We start from the raw sequence: 8,294 nt of genomic DNA, 5'->3' as shown, positions 1-8,294 counted from the left end.
TGTTAGGTTACTTTCTGGTTGCGTTTTGATTGTGTCAGTATTGTTTAGGAAGTTTTTAATACTAATAAAGCAATGGATGACAATAATAATAATGATAATAATGTAATGACAGTTGTCAATTAGCTCATCTTGACTCTGTTTCTCACAAGTTAGAATATCAACAAGACACTCAGTAGCCAAACTCTCACACAATTTCAACTTTTCACTCAATTTAGGCATGTTGTAATAAATTACTTTAATACAAACTTAGAAGTAAACAATAACAAGAAGTTTTGAAAGGAGAGGTTAAAAAACAAGTTGCTCAAAAAATCCGCTAGGAGCTGTTATGTATTTAACATGACTTCAAATAGGGCTGCTCACAGTCCAATACGTATAAATTTTAGCATGGTAAAACATTTTACATTTGACACATCATGAATACCCCTATTGTATTTGGGACTTACACCACTATGACTCTTAGCAGACAATATAATGTTTTATAAATGTGCATCTGTATTCAATAAAAAAAAAAAGTTAATTGAAAATTTTTTAAAGAAATTGTTCTCTATCAATATGCAATTTAATAGAAAAGTTTTGGAGATTATTGTTTAAAACGCTGAGAGCACAAAGGTGAGGATACATCTAGCATTTCCACAAACTTCCTTTCATCTGTGCTCAAAAACCTCAAGCAAGCTTATACTAGCCAATCTACCCCATTAATATGCTTCTGGCATTTACCATTGTCAGGCAAGTGTACAGACACACTATAAACCTTGAAGTAAAATCATTTCATCGGATTTCAAGATCTGTTTCGCAGGCAAAAATTGCTTGTATTTTATTAAAGTTTAACAATTCGCTAGTAATGAATCTGTGTAATGTAACAGTTAAACGAAATAAAAGTTTAGAAATATCAACATGTTAATTAACACAGAAGGAACCGGTTTTTTGATATGTAGCCGTTATTTTGTTTAATTAATAGCAGTTATAAAAATAACTAATCCTTAACAAGTAACCTATCATTATTTCAGACTGTATATACAAGTTTAATAGCCAATAGTTTTCATACATTTAATAATTAATATAATTAAAGACTTGATAGTGTATATAATAACAACTGTAAACATTATACTTACTAATGATATGGATCGAAATTGAAGAAATAACAGTTACAAAGAGATTAATGTGAGGACATAGCAAAGATAATGAATGAACAGGGGAAGAAGCGGTAATAACCTTTCCCCTTCGTGTGAGTCATTCTGACGTCACCAGAAGTCAATTCACTTCTCTAACCTGGACCAGATGTTTTGAATTGATGAATTTTTGGAACTTAAGTTCTTAGATTGGAATATAGGAAATTAGTAATATTTTTATTTTATAAGAAGATTATTGACCGTATGGACTAGATTGTAGGAAGATAGTTCGGGTCGAGGTCTAATAGTAAAAAAAAACTATTTCATTGCTAACCAACGTTTCGTCCCACCTACAGGGCTTGATCAGGGCAAAAAAAGATACAAAAAAAAATTAATTTTTCATTCGGGTTCTATATCTTTAAAACTACCAACAACACTAGAAAATCTAAAAGAACATTATTTAGAGTAGAGTAAATTTGGTTAACTGTGGGCTGTAATAGAACTATTTACGTTCAGTAGTTCTCGAAATATAGCTTTTTAAAAAGCAACAATTCATAAAAAAATTTACTAAAAGATCAGTAGCTAGTATATAATCTATATGGAGTACATATGTAAAGATGCTTACCTTCAGGCTCTAACCTATACCAACCTCTAAATAACAATTTAGTGAGGTTAACACATGTTTTAAATAAAATAACCTCTGAGACTGTTATATGTCATTTATAATTGTAAGAGTGTTACAGAGTGGTACTAAAGACTATAAGAACTGATTTATAATCTTGTGTTAGTTATAGACTACAAGACTATAAACTTATTTTGCTATAAACAATTGTTTTATTAATTAATGACAAGTTCAAATTAAATAATACATTACATCTTTAACTACACATACCTATTAAACAAAATCAGTTCTTATACTGATGATGATTGTACTCTTACAATTATAAATGGCTTATAGCAGTCTCGGAGGTTATTTTATTTGAAACATGTGTTAACCTCACTTAATTGTTATTTAGAAGTGGGGGTAGGTTAGAGCCTGAAGGTAAGCATCTTTACATATCTATATATATAGTATTGATCTATATAGATTATTCTACATTCTAGTATATATAAATTTATATCTCAAAAACCATTCCACGTACAGATTCTATTAGCACTAAAATTAGAGCTAGTTTAATTTGCTATTAAGTAGTTAACAGCAAATTAATTCAAAATTTATATTCATATGCGAATATCATAAAAACTAATTATAATTATATTTTAGTTTTATGTTTAGTGTTAGTTCGATATAAAAAGACAGTGAACCTCATCATCTAGTTTTGTTGGTTATATTTTTTATTTGTTTATTGAAATTATAAAAAAATACAATAAGTAAATATTAAGATATTTCAGAACACATGATATTTTGGTAAGGAACCATCCAATGGTAATAGTTCGACCATTGCTTTAAATTTGAAGATCACGTGACCATCTTTTCAAACGCCTCAAAGATGTATCAGGAATTCTTAAGGATGATAGATTAAGAATATTATGGTTTTAGGCGAATGAGGATTTTGGAATGATAGGATGTACATCTGTTTCGGGCCAAATCTGTAACAAAGGTTGAGGTCTTGGTTATATTTAAATTAACTATCAGCTGGAACAATAAGCTAAAACCAAAAAAAAAAAAATACAAAATTAAACGAAGTAATGTGAATAACAGCAATATAAGATCTGTGCAGCGAATCTCTTCGGCACAGCAACTTAGTCTTGTAAGTCATCGCAAGGTTTGCTGGCAACCGATAGTTGTTGAGTCAATGGATTGGAATTTAAAGTCAGTCTGCAGTGGGAATTACTCGAACGATCTCTAACAGTCACTGGAACGAGGGGAATGCCAAGGTCAATGTGTAACGTGTCGTCTTAATTAAAAAATAGGATATCAACTTTTTTCTATTTATAATAGGAAATTGGTGCGGTCAAAATAAGTCAAATAGTAACTAAAGTACTTATTATGAGCCAACGTTTACTGGGTTTCATCAGGGCTAAAAAAGATATGAACAATTTAAATAAATAAACGAAGGACAAGAATAGATAACTTGAAACAAAAGTAAACTAAGGAGTGGCTAAAAATTATTTACAATATATAATAAAACTTTATATATTTATTTTATTTATTTAATGAAATTTACAACTGTACAAACTAAGAAATACCCTAAGTAAATTGGATGAATGTTTCAAACACTTGAAAATCTTGGGAAGGAAAGCAATGGGTGATTCCTTCAAGCATTAATTAATCAAGGTACTTCAAGCATTAATTTAAACTAGAAGGTCCCATGGCCATCTTCTTAAAAGTTTATATAAAAATGAAGAAAGGAAACTAAAAAAAATAAAAATAAGATTTACAGTGAAAAGTACAAATAAACAAGAATTACAGTACAATTGTAGACAATTAACGAAAATGGAAATAATAACAAATAAATATAAAAAAACAGTAAAACCCTTTTTTTCTATTTATTTATTGCAATTTACAACTGTATCTACATAAAAACACATTAAGTAAATTTGATGTAATATAGAAATGGAGTGATGCAGGCATGGAGAGAAGCTACTCATTGGTAGCACTCATATTTTTACTCTGGAAGGTTTCGCGGAAGATTGTCAGGAATAGAAGAAGAAGCAAGGTTAGAAAATTGAAGGTTTTGAAGGTTAGGGAGTTTATAATGAAAGGAATTATACCTGGACTAGTTTGGTTACAAATGGAACATATGAATATCAGAATTATACATATTTATAGATTTACCCTGAAGAATTGCCGGAAAGAGAATGGAAGTAATAACAAAATAAATATGTTGAGACTAAACATATATTTCTTTTTATAATTGATCATAAAAAAATCTAATGATTTAAATCTAAAGTACTCTATGAAAAAATTTGAATATCGCTGATTTATCGTGAGTGTAATATATAAAAGGAAGCAGATCATCTTCGGAGTGGTAAAATTTATTTATTGTGAATTGACGTTTCGCCCCATTTTGCAGGGATTCGTTGGGGCTAAAAAAGATACAAAAAATAAAATAATGTAACAAAGTAAGAGAATAGATAACATGAAATTAAAATATATTAAGGTATAGCTAAAAATAATATAAATATGTGAAATCTTAAATAAAAATAAACTAAGTAAATTAATGAAAATTATAATAACAAATAAAAAGTCTTTTATCTACTTTTCATTTGTTATTATATTAATTTTTATTAATAGTTTAATACTTTTTACATATTATTTTTTACTTAACTTTTTACATATTATCTTTATTTTCGTTAATTTACATCTACTTCATTTTCATAAAAACTTTCACTTATTATAAAACATTTTAAGCTATATCTCAGTTTACTTTTATTTCAGATTAATTATTCTCAGATTAATTATTATTCAGATGATTATTTTAATTATTTATATCTTTTTTAGACCTGATGAGTGCAAAACTAAGGCTATTAAATTTATTAGCGTAAGATAAAATAAGAACTTTCAAAACTTAGCATTTTATTTCTTTTTTTAAAAGATAATCATTCCAACCATATTAAAAATTAGGTTTTTTTTTTATTTATTATTATTATTAATTAAATAAATCAAAAATTTGTATCCTTTTTTGTCTCAACACTTTTTTATTTTTCACCAGTCCAACGTTTCGGCCACTCTAGCCATCCACCATCCTGTGGTGGTGAATTTGGTGTGGATAATCTTGGAAAGAGTTAAATATTTACGAATTTAAATTTAAAAAAAAGTCTTTTAACTTATAATAAAGGAAATGACCTGGGCAGAATAGCCTGCAAAAGTAACTTTAAATTAATGTGAGGAAGAAATTATAATTGAAGATGTCCTCGAGGATGGCTAAAATGGCCGAAACGTTGGACTGGTGAAAAATAAAAAGTGTTAAGACAAAAAAGGATACAAATTTTTGTTTTATTTAATAAATAATTACCTTGTTTCAAGAAATTGAAATAATATAATTAAATTATTATTAATATAAGGCATTCCACACCGAAGGTGATGTTTTCCTATGCATACTGACTGATCTCTCGGGAACATTCGTAATATCATCATATCTATACTAAAATATATAAGCTGATTTCATAGCAATAGTTAATATTAAGAAACATAAATAAATAAAATAAAATTTTGACAAAAAAATATAAATATATTTTTACTGGTTAACGGTAACTGACATTAACTGATGTGACGAAGATGTTTATACATAAAATTAGATATATGTATTGGTACATATCTGTTTTCTTCAGGTAATCAAATATTTCCGGAATGTGAGAGCTATTATCGTTTAATTAAGTTGCCAAATGATATAATAATCCGGTGTTAATCAAATGTCTGAAGACTGTCGTATGCGTGTGACAGTTAGTGGTACGTTACACTGTCTACGTGTTCTTGACAGTATTCATGGATTAGTCGAGTGTGTCCACTTCGTAGTCTGGCCAGTATTACTTCGTGTCGAGCTTAAACTGCCTCGGTAGTACAGTAGCTAGCGCGTACATTAGTCTCGTAAGACCCGCAAGTCTCATAATCTTAAAAATGAGTTTAAGATATTTTGCATTCTTACACAAGGATTTTATTTCAAAGGTATTCTTCTAGCCATTTTATGGAGACATACGTGGTATTAGGAGGACACAAAAACTGAGATTCTCTCCTTATGTTTGAGAATCGGACATGGGTCGTACTCGAGGTATAGAATCACCACCACCCTTAGTTGTGTTGTTGTCTGGGGCTTTAGGGCGTAAAACCCTAAGGTCATCAACGCCCATCTTTCGTGTTTTATATTCTATTTCTATAATTCTATTTCACTTTAAATAATTTCGAAAAAAAATTTCAATAATTACTTCTGTAGGTATTTTTTATTACGTATAACAGTTTTTCTGGTTTAAATCTTATTCAAAAGGCCATTCCTTTTTAAGAAAACTAAGACCATTTCCACGTTCTTCTGGTCATCATTCAGAGCATCCGATACACTCGGCCCTACTCCCAATCTACTCAAGTTCGCAGAATAAAAATGACATTCCTCAAATATGTGACTGATCGTAAGTACATTGTTGCAGTATTGACATTTTGGCGGTGGCTGCTTACTGATCAGATATCTATGAGTTAAACTCGTATAACCTATTCTCAATCTGGCAATAGCTACCTCCTCCCTGCGATTGGAACGGTTTGAACCACCCTTAGTTTGTCGACTTTATCCTGTATAATACACACGCTCAATCAATCATCTTTTTTTTTTTTTTTTTTTGCTTATTGTTGTATTAATTTATATTTAATAAATGTTAAATCCAAAATAGTTTTTACTGTGATGCGAACAGAAGTTATGTGTTGAGAACGCTATTCTATACCCAAAACGGAAATAAATACTTTACTCCCTTCATTAAAGTTTAATTTTTCACTTCCGAACAAAAAAAAATAACTTTTTTCAAGTTGTACCTGAGATATTCCCATCATCTATAGCTTCACGGGTCATTCCCAGATCATCTTTACTGCTTTTGGAACCTATTTCACGCTACATTGCCTGGAGTCATTTCTATCCAGAGGTCGTTAGATGTCTGATAACAAAATTTTCAATTATTTTGGAGTCTTCCAGTATGATGCGATTCTTCCGATTTTCCTTAGAGGTCGTACAGTGCTATGTAAAAAAAAATCCCAGACCATGTTGGAATATTTTGTTAGATCTTGGTTTCATGGAATATTGCGGGTTTGGGGACCTTAGACCAAGTGTGTGAATATTGTATATTATAGGCACTATTAATGTGTTATTTCATTGTTATGTCACAGTTAAACCTTATATTTTGGTTCTATTTTAATTTTTATTTACTATTTTGGTAAAAATGTTCAAATCTATGTCACTCTTTCACTGCTCTACTCACACAGTCATGGAGAACAGATTGTGTTAAATGTAAGTCATGATACTGTGTTAAATGTAAAATGTTTTACCAAGCTAAATGTTATAAGTATAGGATTTTGAGCAGCCCTATTTAAACTCATGTTAAATGCATAAGAGCTCCTAGCGGATTTTCCGAGTTACTTGTTTAGTAATCCTTCCTTCCAAAACTTCATGTTATTGTTTACTTCTAAGTTTTGATAAGTGTAAAAGTTTGGCTACTGATTGCCTTTATTAAAAAGTCCAAAACACAAGACAAAAGAAAAAACAAAAACAAACTACGAGTAAGTAATCTAACACAACAAATAAAACAGTGACAAGCTCAGCTGGTCTGTTTCGTGACGTCATTCTCCATATAACAGACCTAGTAACAGACTCTCATTAATGTTACATGTTATATCGTTTTAACGTGGTAAAAGAAGGAAATATTTCTCCATTTAACATGAGACTTTAACATGTTAAACTAAATATCATGAATACCCTTTGTGTGAGTGGAGCAGTGTTGGGGAAAAAAATTGTTAATTCGAGTCCCATTGAAAAGGTTCTTAAAACTGGGTATATATACATATATTTTTTTTTTCGCTTGACTCTACAGAGTCATTTGTGGTTCTTAGGCCGCCCAAACTAGCCTTCTCCACGCTTGCCTATCTTGGGCTACTGATTTCCAGTTTGCTGCATGCAGCTCTTTCGCATATTTGTCGATTCTGTTTATCCATTTGATTTTTGACTTTCCACATGGTCTCTTGCTTACTATACTGGCATTAAATGTTGTGTAGAGATGTCCTGATGGATTGCTTCGAGCCACATGTCCCATCCAACCTCCTTGCCTTCATATCATGAGATATTCACTGACCAGTCTCTGTAAGAAGTTCACTGTTAGTTCTTTCCCTCTATGTGTTAATATTTTAATCCCAGAACACTTCTGTAGTTATAGGGACGACTTTCCATTAAAATCTCTGGATTCTGCTTTCTAGGGTACCTCTTAGAACCAGTTCTCACAATATCGGAGCTGGTTTGACATTGTACACCATTAGTTTCTGATTTATAGAGATATTTCTGGATTTCAGTTTTCTTGACAAGGGATGAAGGCTCTGTTCGCACAGTGTTATACTCTGGACTATATCTGATCTTTAATTTAAAATATATATTAACATCTTGGGTGTAAAGAAAGATTTTTTGTATCTTTATGAGCACCTATGCAATATGGCAGAGGAATGAGCAAAACATATAATAATCTTTTTATATCATAGAAGTTGGTTTTATAATTTCTTAA

At 30.3% G+C, this 8,294-nt stretch overlaps 1 long non-coding RNA gene across 1 annotated transcript in view; it reads right to left on the bottom strand.

The window, feature by feature from the left end:
* Nucleotides 1–2,478: 2,478 nt before the first annotated feature.
* LOC136796356 (uncharacterized) overlaps nt 2,479–8,294 on the bottom strand; it is a 97,988-nt gene continuing 92,172 nt past the window's right edge. The window contains exon 3 of the long non-coding RNA XR_010844059.1: nt 2,479–2,699. This is a non-coding gene — a long non-coding RNA (uncharacterized lncRNA). The remainder of the gene's footprint in view (nt 2,700–8,294) is intronic.

The sequence above is a fragment of the Halyomorpha halys genome, unplaced genomic scaffold, assembly GCF_000696795.3.
Source record: "Halyomorpha halys isolate HHAL.00 unplaced genomic scaffold, Hhal_1.1 Scaffold11.1, whole genome shotgun sequence".
NCBI classification, from domain to species: domain Eukaryota; kingdom Metazoa; phylum Arthropoda; class Insecta; order Hemiptera; family Pentatomidae; genus Halyomorpha; species Halyomorpha halys.
This window is presented reverse-complemented; position numbering and strand designations above follow the sequence as displayed.